This window comes from Gambusia affinis, linkage group LG02, assembly GCF_019740435.1.
Source record: "Gambusia affinis linkage group LG02, SWU_Gaff_1.0, whole genome shotgun sequence".
Lineage (NCBI taxonomy): Eukaryota > Metazoa > Chordata > Actinopteri > Cyprinodontiformes > Poeciliidae > Gambusia > Gambusia affinis.
In genome coordinates, this window is record NC_057869.1 from 17836686 (window position 1) to 17850391 (window position 13706).

Genomic DNA, 13706 nt, shown 5'->3' on the forward strand with positions numbered 1-13706 from the left:
TAAATGAATCACATCCACTTAAAATGCATGTATGTCAAAATACATAGAAGCATTTTGGTTGGATTTTCTTTGAAATATATTATATTTTTGTTGATTATTGAAATTTTCAGTTTTTTTGTTTTTTTTTTTTGTCTTGCCGACAAGGTTGTTTTAGTCTACTTCTGTGGCATCTAGGTGTCTGGATCTACAATGTGTTTATTGGTTATTTCTGATAGAAAAATATGAGTCTGTTTTTTTTTTTATTATTGTGATTTGTATGTTTTAATTGACAATCAATATGAGACATGGATTCTTCAGGATAAAAGGCTGAATAAGAAGCTGTGTCTGTACATTACTAAGATGACAATTTAGAAATTAATATTTTCATAAATTGGTATAATAGGTTCAACCAAGATATTTACTTACTATATATATATACATGTCTATGTTTTGTTGATGTTTTTGCGCAATTTGACATTAAATTAGACTAAATGTTTTTTTCATTAGATCTGTTGGGATTCAATATTTTGACCCATTTGTTGAAAGACTTCATCTCATTGAGAGGTCATTTCCTTGCATCTTGTTTTGGTGACACAGACAATGGCCAAGAAATGACAGACACAACTAAAAGGTAAGCTCCAAATAATGCTAAAATGACACAAGTTTTATTTCAAACATAAATCTAATGTGACTCTCTGGCTATTGTTTTGACAGCAGTAGCATCATGTGTTCTGCTCATATTAGCACTGTTCTCACTTTAGATCTTTAAGGACATAACCATAATGTGTTTTTTTTTTTTTGCATATCATTGCTATACAAACAGTTTGGCATTGTTTTGGCATTTTTGCCTTGGGAAGCATAAGATCCAAATGCATTCAGGGAAGTTCTGTGTGCTAGCCGTAGCTAGCCTTTTGTCAATGTTGAGGCCTTATTTACAAGACGTGTGGATTATTATTGTTGTAGCATTTTCTGGTTTACCCATGCAATGCTGAATGGACAAGTCTTCCTTTGTTGACATCTTTTAATAACTTTGGGAATAAACGTTTTTCTGCTAGATAATCATATATGACCATATTTTTATGACCATATTTTCCAATATGCCAATATTGTGAGCAGATGTAGTAAAAAAATTGTTTAAAATATTTTCAGGGAATATATATAACATCTGAAAATACAGATATGCTAGTGCTTTGTCTTGTTGGAACGATGTAACCTTTGAAGATTGACTTCACACAAATAGGTTTGGTTCTAATGTTGATGGACAGAGATGTAGATGTGCTGCACACAGCGCCACCTTGTGCAGATGTGTGGAGGCAGTATAAGTTCTCTGATTGACAATGAAGGGTGTGTATTTACTGTGCGGTAGCTTAGCAAAGATGCAAGCAGTGGGTAATGGTGTCTTCCTTGATGAATGGCCCTTCAGCTTATTTACAGACTTCCTTCTCTTAGGATATTAATACTTTATTTTCAGCTTCAACCAGCATCTTCGTGTTGCACTTGCATATAACTGTAACAAATGTACTACCACAGCTTCAAGTATGTAAAACTTTTACCCAGGAATGGGCCAGATTATGTTCTCCTTATATCTTGCACTAGTATGTTAGAATTTTTCCCTGATATTATACAATGAAGCAGTGTGTTTGAGGTTTACCGTAAGGTTCCTTAACAGATTTGCCTCCGTTTAACTTGTGAATTGTCCTTTGAGAGTTTACAAAACCATGACATTATCATCACCCCAAATGTTTAAATACATAGAAGTTATAATGCAAATCTTAAATTTTTTTAAAAATGTCAAAAATAGGTTGTGAATAAATAATGTTGGTTATCCTGACTGATCTAAAACAGAAAATGAAAGATTTAATGATTTAATGTCAGAGAGTGGGATGAAAATATTTTAGTATTCAGCTTCTGTCAGACTGTCCCAGGCCAGCTGTGGCTACAATGTAGCTCACCGCCATCAATGTGTGTGTGTGTGTGTGTGTGTGCATGAATGGTGAATGGGTAAATGACGGAATGTTGTTTATAGCGCTGTTCAGTTCTATGCATTTATAGGCCATTTAGTTTTAACTGTACTCTTGCTTACAAAAGTAGGTAGAGGAAAAACACGAAAAGCGGTAGCCACATGAATTGCAAGGTGTAAGGTCTGTGGGGACTGTGCTCAGTGCACATAGAAAAGCACTGTTCCTGTTCCTGCTCATTATCTAACAGCAGTATAACATAATTTAACATTTCCTTTGTGTTCAGGGACACCGCAGCAATTAGCTAACAAGTGGGTCATCCATTAACCAGGCCCACAGCCGTGGGAGAGATTTAAGCCTCCAGGGCAACACTCAACAATTCTCTGTAATAGAATGGCTAAGAGGGAGACTCCATTAGTAAACATTTAGGAAATCAGTGAGAAGGCAGGTCTGCACGGGTAATTATATTACAGATTATTTACAAGAAATACTCTCTGCGCTTTATTGTGTTTTGTTACTTTATCTCTCTCATGATGTTTCCAGCTTTGTTTCTCTGCTGTTCGCTGCTCCACATTGATGGACTGTGAGGTTACAAGTGAAAGTTACTCTGGAACTTCTGGTGCCACTGTGCCTGATAGCCATTTTGCCCAACACAGACTATCCCGACCTCTGTATTTATTAACATAATAAAGGGATGTTGATTTTCCAGAGATCGAAATTGCACAATCATTCAGTAAAAGCTGAAAGTGGTCTTTTAGGATCCCAACTCAGTGCATAAAAGACTGCTAGATACTTCCTGCTGGCCGCTCTTTGAGGCCTGAACTACAGATATAAACAAAGAACTGACCGCACTGTTAGACCCTGAGTTCAACTGGGATGATATAGTATGGACACCCCTTTGAAATAGTTTACTTCAAAATAAATTCTTAATGCAGCTTGCTTTTCTGATGAAATAATTCATTGAACACACTAACATTTGTAATAGCTAACCAGACCCTCACAACGGTGTTAGAGTAAGACTCAAGGTTGATCAATAGAGGCCTTAGGGGTTTTATTTTCTGTTCCTTGATCAAGGCTGTCAGATTAGTATAGGTACAGTGTAAATAGGACTACTGCTTGAGCATAGGCGGCAGCTCTGCAGCCCAGGTTGGAGAATCGCTCCCTCATTAATATGATTAGGGAAACAGCCTTCGGGCAATGAGGATGCAGAGCAGCCCACACCGAGACTCAGTGGATACCAAAAAGAATGGAAGAATGTCAGTGTTATTATTTTGTAAGAGATCTGAACAGACGAAATTATTGGAAAAAAAACAAAAAACAAAACACCTGCTTGTGACCATAAACCAGAATAAAACATTTATGTTCAAAGACTTTATAAAGGCAAAGACTTTATTGTCTAAAAAATATGCAGAAATATAGCTGAAATAAATTGTTGATTGTTTGTATTTGACATTGTGTTCTTAATTAATTAATTAGTATCTTTACTCTGAAATCATCTTTGACTCCTTCCGTAATCGAGCACTTTCATTTTACAAGTTTTACGCAAATTTGAATCCGTGTCACCTCAGTTTCATTTTGTAACGGGGAAAAAAACCCCACTTTTCCAAGTCTTTTAAGATCTGCTTATTAAAACCAAAACTTAGCAAAATCGTGTTGCATGTTTTTTCAAGTCATGTAGAAAAATATGGCTGGTGATATAATTTATTAGCCTTATTTAAGCATCGTTTTTCATCTTTTTTCCAATCAATTTGCTTTTGAGATCAAGACTACTTTTTCCCTTTCTTTTTCTTTTTTTTTTTTTGCAGTGGTTGTCATAGTGAGTAATTATTATCGTCCTGTATGTCATGAGCTAAGATGGATAGTGACACTTCTACTGATCTATCCATTTTTAATGCAGATGGCATCTTCCTCCTGAGTTTGGGAACATGTTGTCGCCTCCTCAATAACACCTACAGATAACATAGGTGTTATTAGAAAGTGTCCCATATTCAGCAAAATGGTTGAAAGTGAAAACAGGTTCTAAGTGTTTACACAGCAAAGCCACTCTTTTATGTTAGTAAGTATTAAATAAGTGTTGTATGTGGTTGACATCTTTCTATGTAAATTTCAAGGGTAAAAGTAAATTATTCCCTCTCCTTTTTCTGAGTATGACGTCTTGTAAACCATAAAACATTGAATTAAGTGAATTTATGCTTTTTATTCAGTATTTCAGTTTATTTCACTGTGCAAACTAAGTGGATTTTTCAAAAGGGTTTTAGTGAGTTTTTAAGATTAGCCCAAACATCCTTGCTGCAATTACCTTTCCTGGTTTTTGTATCCCACAAATGAATTCACCTTTTTATACGTTATGTTGTAACTTAAAGGACATGTCCTGTGTGAGTTCTCTACTCACAAAATAAGACGTACTTTTTTATAATTAAAGTATTTTTTTCCTTAATCAAAAGCTATTTGTGCAGAATATAAGTGCAAAACAGTTTCGACGAACAGGGAAAGAGTTGCTAAAAGGTCTGAAAATACTTGTCGTTTCTGCAGTACCACTCACAACCAGTAGATGGTACCCTACTGTGGGGCTAAGGAAGCAGAGGTGAGTGTAGAGATACACTGGTGAAAGAGTTCTTCAATCAAATATGACTTTTATTTTTTGACAGCAGACAGTTAAATAAATTTTAAATTAAAAGATAGTTTATTTCTGTGACTTTTACAAATGCTAAATATTTCTGGGAGATCTTAAGCAAAGATAAATTATAAATCCAGCAGAAATTATTACATAAACATAATTATGTGTGCTTTGGGCCATGAAAAGCACTGCTGCGTTCAACAGACAACAGCAGATGGCTTGTGGCCGGTGTCCGGCACAGTCCTGTCCCTATAAACGTCAAGCAGAGGTTAGTTTGTTCAGTGATGGAAAAGCCAGATTATTCCTGTCAAAAGCAAAGCCATGCAACAATGGAGCCCAGTGCTTTGTTTCCCTGTTTTTCAAAGGCATTTGTTCTTTGATAAGGTACCGGACAGAGTTAACATGATGGTGGGGTCCTATGGAAAAGAATACACTTTCTATCAATTGTGTGGTTCTTATCCCCATGGCGGCGTTTGCTGGGTGTGGGAATAGGCAGCATTCTGGGGACTGCTGCTCTGAGATAGCATTCACAGTCCAGAGCACAAGAGCAGGCTGCATTCAGCCCAAGGAACCAGGGGCCCTGCGCGGCAGAATTGTGCACAGGGATGGACAATGTACACTATCTTTGGTGTGGGCATAAAAAGCCAGTGAAAGATTTTATTGTAAGGTTTGGCCGGTCTTGTTTGCCGATTCGCTCATTTTTTTTTTCTTTTTCTTCCCCTTGTTCACGTTGTCCCTGAATTTATCATCTGCTTTCTTATTGCAGGTGTTTCATTGTTTCCTTTTGCTTAACATTTGGGTATTTTAATGGTTGATATTTCCCGCCCCTGATCTCTCTGGATCATCTGCATTCGTTTTGAATAATACCTTTATTAGAATCTGACACCAAGTAAAATCTTTTTTTTTTTACTTTTTTTTGTTAAAATAAAATAAGCTTATTAAATGATTTATTTGCTTAAATAAACAAAATACAGCTCTGAAATGAGCAGCAGAACACTGATGTCAATATTGACATAATTTATTCTCTTTAATAATTGGCATCTCTGCGTGCTGAATGCCTCCGCTGATTTGTGATCCATTCAGCGCTGGGTCTCATCAGACGATGTGGAGGCTAAGCGTTTTTAATAGAAGCTGGACCCACAGCTGCCACCCACAGAGCCGCCACATTGCATTGGGTAAATTAGTATTATGATTTTAAGGGATAAATACCCGTTCCACCTAATTAATCCGGCATATCACAGGGCAATATGACACCATGAGCCCAATAGATCAAGGACCACAGATCAAAGGCTCCACCACTGTTAGAATCCTACACAGGCAAGAAGAAGGTTTCTTGTTTATTTCCATGTACAGATGGCCTGTAAACTAATGACTGAAGAATAAAGCAATATACGCAAATTTGTTTATTGGTTGTTGACCGAAAGAACGTGGCATCGTTGGTCCACCAATAAGGATGTATAATTGGGCGCTGGGGTATCAAAACTCAAGACAGAAGTTTGTGAGGATTGTTGAAATTTCTCATTTGGAAACACAACGTTCTGTCATTTGCATAATGTATGATTTAAAGTGTGTGCTTTGAATTAAGCTAAGCATTTGTAAATTAGACACTATTAGTCAAACTGAGGGGTGTTCAGTGTTTTGGCAAGCAAACTTGTTTGCACAACTTTTTGTCTGTTTTAGCATTTTTGTAATATTTTAATATTTAATATTAATAATATTTTATTCCTTCAATATATGAAAGGAAAGAGAGCCAGAAAAAGGAAAATTCAGCCTGCTGAACAACTTTTGAAGAATCAAAATGGACCTGGTTTTGTTCCAAAATGCATTGTTTTATAAAGATCAGTGCTTAGGTTCAAGTGTGAATCATCAAATGAATCTGTGTAACATGCTACTTGGGTTAACAATAAGTATTGTCAGTTGCACACAATTTGGCGACTACTTAAGTGCAAAAAAGAGAGAGTAAACTTGGTCCACTGTTTAGTGTTTAACAAACTGGTTGTGCTCTAGAAGGAAACAAGAACAACAAACACCACTGTTCTGCCAAGTTTACCGCATATTCACTGTTTACTGATGGCTGTTGCACATGTGGTTTTTGCATATGCTCTCCTCTGCCACTTAAATCATCTGTGGTCCCCAGGCCTTCCTTTGACATGTGCAGTGTTGATGCTGCCACCGCAGCTTAAATTTTTCAGGCAAAGAAAAGGCATGCGTATGAAATAATAATGATCATTTCAGACAGTTAGATTTTTTTTGCATCTGACTGTCATCTTTCCTTTTCTTTTCCCTCTGTGTCCACCACAGTATACTCGACCTCCCACGCACGTTTCTGTCTTGGTCCTGTGTATTTTTGTGCTATCTGATTTATGTGTTATAGGGTCGGGTTGTTTTTTTTTGTGTTTTTAGTACACATATAGAGTAAAATTTTTGAAAGCCTTGTGGGGAAAAGCTTTTTTTTCTTTCTCTGAATTGTTCAAATTCATAATGACTTGTTTACTAAACTCAACAACTGCAGACTCTAAGAAGGATTGGTTTTGGTCCTCTTCTCGGGGGACACAACCCCCCTGCTTCCAAGACCTAGGCTTGAATGGACTGACATGGGACTTTGGTCTTTCTTCAATAATTCATCTAACAGTATCAAGTCCTTCATTAATATACTATTAAAAGGCATGTCAAAACAGAAGCATGCATTCAATAAACAATATTTTCCAACAGATTGTGTTTTTTTTTTATTATTCTTCTGCATATTTTTTTGCTGAGATGCATTTCATCTAAGGCAAAAATCAAAACAGAGGTTTGTTTCTCTAAGCATCCTAGATGATTTATGACAAGCGGCATTGTAAAAATTCCCACCTCTCTCATACAAAATAGGTTTAAATGATGTATACATGTCTCCTGGCACAGGGTCTGTTTTAAAGAGGCTGTATTTGTTTTATCGCTGTTCCTTTTGTGTCGGCACATTTGGCTCCAGTCTCGGCAGAGTGTGGATGTCACAAAGCATTAAGAAGTATGAGATTCAGGATGTTTCATTTAATCTCCCCGACTTCCCCCTAGCTCGCAGCGGAGCCAAGCAGCAGCAGCGGAGGGAGTCCCAGCATCCTGTAGAACAAAGCTGGCTGACACGATATTTGCCTGAGGGGCCTGCACTCTCTCTCTCTTTCTCTCTCTCACAGGCATAGTCTGCAAGCATGTAAAACAATGAGAAACCAGTCAGCTGACAGATACACTAAGCTGCAGTCACTTTGAATGACAACACTGCTAGAGAGAAGCAACAGCGGCCCCAGACTGGGACTCAGTACAAACAGCCTTTGCGAGCGGAGAGAAAGCTCTATCTCAGCTATCAATCACGGCCTCTTGGAGTTTATTGCATTGTTGGAGTACTGCAGAGTCATCACAACGTGGGTATTTTGTCAGCATTTTGCATTGAACAACAACGGCTTGTAGAGGGAATAGCTGCTGGTATTTGTGAATATGAAGTGCTCTTCATTTTAACTTTCATAAAAGGAGCACAGTGGGGATGCTGATAAGACATAGTGCTGCCGTAGCCTGGTGTTAAACAGGAAGAGATGCCTTCTTGGACAGAATGATCACTGACTCTCCTAAGTCCCAGGCTCCCTCCTACATCTCGATTAGTTTTCCTCCCATGTAACAATGATCCGTGTCAAGATGCCATGCATGACCTCTGAAATGATAGAAATTCAAATGAAGGAAGTTATATAAATTGACTTGATGAATGTTCTATGTCAGTGCAAGAGTGACCTGTTACTGATGCTCATCAACTTTGGAATCAAATTACTTAAATTAAAAAGATGGATTGTAAAACCTAACGTGTTTAAAAATGACATTCATATGTTAAGATGAGCTGATAAAATTGAGCTCTGTCAGCTTGCAAACAGTTTGGTGCATTCATCAGTAAGTGGTGACTATGACTACTGATAGTTGAAGTGATATCTCCTATTATGGGGCATGTTTGAATATTTTTGACAACATAAATATTTGACAAAACTGTGACAGCTTAACAATTAGGTTAAAGCTTCTGCGAAACTACGGCCTTTGTGGGATATTCTTGATCTGCAGTGGTCAGTACCTAATAAAAGGGGTCATAGCCAAGCAGTAACTTGCAAGTGCACAGGATTGCAAAAGCCGGCCCCCATAGATGAGCTACTGCAGCTCACGTCGCTGAGGAAAATAATATTGTTTCTGGTAGAAACATTTTAGATTGTTGTCTATCGAGCTGCATGTAAGCAGCGTCCATCTTGACCTCTGTCCACCAAAGAAACTACCAACAAAGAATGCATGAGCATCAAAACTGGACCATAGAGAACTGGAAAAAAAGTGACTTATGTTTTCTTTGAAATCATGCAAACTACTTAATGTGTGAGTCTTGATTACCAATGGATGATAATCAACATATCAGCATGGCATCATCGTATTAATGTTGTTATCGACATGGCAGTAGGATGCACTAAGAAGGCAACATACTTTAGGCAGCTGGTATTTTGTTTATAGTTCTCTGTCTCTCTCTCTACTTCTCTCTCGCACACACACGCACCCCCCCCCCACACACACACACACACAGTCTTTCTATCCTCACAGGGACTTTGCATTGACTTCCATTCAATTTTTATTTATAAGCCTAAACCTAACCTAAACTCAATTAAAACTCTTAACCCAAAAACAGCAGGTTTTAAGAAGCAGTGGGTCCTCACAAGGGACTAATTGTTTGAGAAATGGACCTTACAATACATCAAACACAAGGCCACACACACCAACACCATATTCCTGGAGTTTGGATGCAGCACGGTCAACGCTCAATCTGCAGGTAAAGAGGTCAACTTAGAGGGGTCATATGGCTCAGCCTTTGGCTTCTTTACCCCATCCTCCTCAGCATCTCAGGGGTTCATGAGACTCCTCGGCACACACCACTTCTCTCATTAGCACATGCCAGGCTGCTAGTTGCTGTGGCTGAATCCAGGGCATGTCAGGAGCCATGTCTAGGAGCCACTTGAACTGACAAGATGAGAATGAGGGGCCAGGGGCTGGCATATGGTGCTGATTAGCAGCCGAGTTTACAGGGGTTCTCCAACCACAGAACATAATCAAATCTACCTCCTGCCCACTGAACATCATGTCACACATATCCCCCCCGCCCAAGAAAACAAACTGTGCCCTTAGAAAAAGATATTATAACTATCTGTTTTAACCTGTGCCCAATAATCTAAACTGTCTTCTAAAACGGTGTCATAAAAACATGTTTTATAATTGTCTTGTAAATAACTCGTATAGAATTATTGAACATAAAATAAAAACAAGTTTTGAGCCTTGTCCTGTGGGATTATGTCAAATATTTACATATTTCTGTGTGCACTAACAAGTAAAAAACTAATATCGAGAAAACAGGAATTCACAAAACTATTCTACATATTAATGAATGATTTCAAACAGTCGATGCGTTTTCTGGATTCACCTCCCTGCCCACCAGGCACAGAGCTAAACTCCTCGCAAACAAAACTTTCAGTGCCATAGACGAAGCAGCAACATCTGGCTCCTCATGTAGGCACTTATTAGGATCAAATTAAGTAGAAATGAATGGGATGATACATGACAGGGTGCAGATGTTCAAAGCTGCGGTGTGAAAATCCGAGGGCAGAAAACAGCTTAATGAATTCTGCGTCTTACAGCAGGGGTGAGGCTGTGGGTTCACGGGTTAAAAAAAAAAAGAGGCTAATTAAATTTTGAAGCAGACGCAGAATAAGAAAAATGTTTTTTGCATGTCGATCCCCTGTTTACCGTGGCACGCTAAGGGACAATGTTACGATTCACAGTTAATCAGGCAACACAGGGAAGTGTAAGTGGCCTGCTCTTTTGTAATTTATGTCTGAGTGCATATTAGACTTGGATACGTAATGTCCCATGTGACGTGCCTCACAATGCCCCAAAAGTAAAAGCGAGTGAGCTTAACGCATTATTTGTTGCTAATTTTGCCCCAAATTATTGCATTTCATTATAGAAGAATTTCATAACATGTCATGATTTAACTGATTCAAAGAAAATGCACTAGCTGGAAAACATAATAACAATTGTCAGATATTTTACTCAAATCAGTCTACCTCCATTTTCAGATTTGCATCAACAACATTCGTTATTTGTTTTGGGATATTATATGACAGCGCATCAAAATAGTACATAAAAGGGAAAATTTGTGTATACTCTCTACTGTTCTTTGTAAACAAAAATTTTAAAGTTGTGGTATCCATGTGCACATGTATTCATTTTTCTTTGTCAGATTGGATTAGAGAATATCCCTGAAAAGCAATTTTCAAGGCTTGCAACTGATTCTGTTTTAGGTTGGGATTTTAACTGGGCAATTCTAGCACTTGTGGAAGCTTTGCTATAAACCATTGCATTGTAGTTCTGGCTGTATGTTGTGTGTCATTGTCCTGTTGGATATTCTCCTACTTGAGCAATGAATCTCTGTACAAAGAGACTACAGCTAAAAATCTCATTGGGATGTTTTTTAACTGCACAGACCTAAAGGGCAATTAATCTAAGACATTCTAATAGCTCTGCTCTAGGAAGCAGGTGTTGGAATTTGTAAGCTGTGCCTTTAAGTTGATTTGCTCAGAACATTGTGCAACTCCGCAAAGAATATGGGTGAGAGGACTTTGAAGGTACAAATCTGAAACCTTTAGTTTTGTTCCACAAATTTGGCTGCAACTCCTTGCACAGTAGTGAGTTTTACCTTCATGCTTATGTGAATGATTGTCATGAAGTTGTACTAAAGTCACCGTGATGGTGGTTAATGTGAAATAAAAGAACTGAAAAAAACCCCAAAACAAAACAAAACATTTTTATAGCAAGTGATTGATTTTAGGTAACTAATGGCTTCTGCATCACAGTATGCACTACCTATAACTTCCAGTTAATCGGGGCGTCTTATCTCATTTTTCATCATAACTTTTTACTGCTTTCACTGGTTATTTGTATAGTTGTTACCTTAACAGTTAAGCTGTTACCTTAACTGTTGAAATGATGTTAAAGGTCTTATGCATCCTTTAACATCATTTCAAAGTACTTTCCTTCCTTAGGAATATGAGTTGGTTTATGTTTTACTTTAAGTCACCAAGTTTTCTATTCCTAATTAGTGTCTCTACTGCCTGTTTACTGACCCCTAAGGCTGAACAGGGCCAAGTCCAATTCATACTTTTTTGAACCCGCGTAATGCTTAAGAATATTTTCCCTTTACTGATTTATTGCATGTTATATGTGTGCAGATTGAGCAAATATGCCACACAACTGATCCCTTGAATGCATACTTACTTGTAAAGTTCTCTAATTGGTTTTTGTTTGATGTCAGGTTGCAAAAGAAAATATTGTGACTGATTTTTATTTATTTATTTATTTTTGCATTTTTCTGAAAAGAGGTCAACTTAATTAAAAAGCACAAGTGTGTTGTATTAGGGTACAGAGTAATGTCTAAAACCCTCACAAAACTTTTAGCTGTAGTAACGAGCAAACAAAAAAAAACAAACAAAAAAAAAAACACGTGCTACTGGAGCATCAAGGTTGAATTTCAATAACACTAAAAAAGTCTTCCCATATTATTCATATTCAGAAAGAAAAACAAGAATGTGTTTCATTTTTTTTAAATGCCACAAATGATCTGTTTATGTCCTGATTTTGTGGAGCATATAAATTTTTTGCAAGCTTAGCAGATATAACCCTCCTCCCCCCCAACATGTTATTTTCCTCTTTTTCATTCAGCATACAGTTTTATATCAACCAAAGCATAAATTTACACAAATAGTATAGTGTCCAAGGCCTTTTGTATGAGACATCCAGTGGGAGTCATTCTTTTTTACAATTTCAAGCAGAACATAGATGAGTTATTCCTTTGGCAGAGTTTTTGCACATTACAGTTTTCCTGCATATCATATAGAAACCTATAAAAGATTTTAATAGCAGTCCCACTTCCCAGCATATGAGACATGTCATATTTTGTTCCAAGTGTTCTTAAATATAAATGCATATTTTTTGTATTTTACATTTAAAGAAAATACTGTCTTTGGTTTTGCATCAGTATATTTAGGCTATAAACACAGGAGAGGTGCTCAGAATGGGACTCTTAGAGGAGCCGATGCCGAGAATCAATAAAGAAAACAAATACACATTCACCACTATAATTTTGCAAACACACTGCATCATTTTAGACTGGCACTTCCAACAGGAAACTGACTAATAGTATTATGTGACAACATGGAATGTTCTTGGGAGCAGCAACCCATTAGTACAGACCTACACCCAACAACAACAATACCTCTTTTTGTCGTTTCTCTCCTTAAAAAAGTCTCAGCTTCCCCTTTCTAAATGCAAGTGTTGTGCTTTACAATAAACATTTTTCAACAGTCATAATTAAAATGTTTCCCCAGCGAAAATCTTAGCACACAAGAAAATTACACTATGCTCTCTGTGCAGGGAACGAGGAGGATCAACATGGCGACTTCCAAATTTTAATTTGACCGATGAACCAATGAAAGCAAAGGAAAAAAAAACGTTTTAGGTTTGAGTACTGCAGAACAACTTGGATAGTGTCTTACAAAAGCATGTGGGGGGTTTTGTTAGAGATCACAAGAGAACAAACATCATTAGGACCAGGAAAATGTAAGACCAGAAAAACAGTTGTAAAGTTTAAAGTGTGCTTAGTTTATAATTTTAACTTTGAACACCTTATGGAACATAGGACTGTAGAATAACTTCAAACTTACCGATTCATGGCCATCATTCTAACATGGCAGACCGGGACAATCAGTGGTTGAACCAGAGACAAAATATCCCTAATATATCTGGAGAATCAGAGATTTAATACTCAGGGGTACCCTCTGCCTGCAGGATAATTATTAGCCATGCAGTCCACAAAATCTTGCTGTTAGTTGTAAAACAAAGGGCATTGTTCTAAGAACCTGATCGGGATGGACTGAAAACTGAGAACACCCCTCGAGACCTTAGATCCCCAAAAAGAAGGAGTGAGTCTAAGATTGAGGGTGTCCTTTCAAAAGGACAAAAAACACAAGAGGTTTAGAAGAGGCCACAATGAAAATCATGAGTGCTCACAGATGGCTTAGGTTTACCACAAGGTTCAACACGCAAGCATCAAT

The 13706-nt window shown here is 37.5% G+C and overlaps 1 long non-coding RNA gene across 1 annotated transcript in view; it reads left to right on the plus strand.

Annotated features, from left to right (window-relative positions):
• The first annotated feature begins 566 nt into the window (after window positions 1-566).
• Window positions 567-13706, plus strand: part of LOC122821814 — a 94392-nt gene continuing 81252 nt past the window's right edge. The window contains exon 1 of the long non-coding RNA XR_006369068.1: window positions 567-610. This is a non-coding gene — a long non-coding RNA (uncharacterized LOC122821814). The remainder of the gene's footprint in view (window positions 611-13706) is intronic.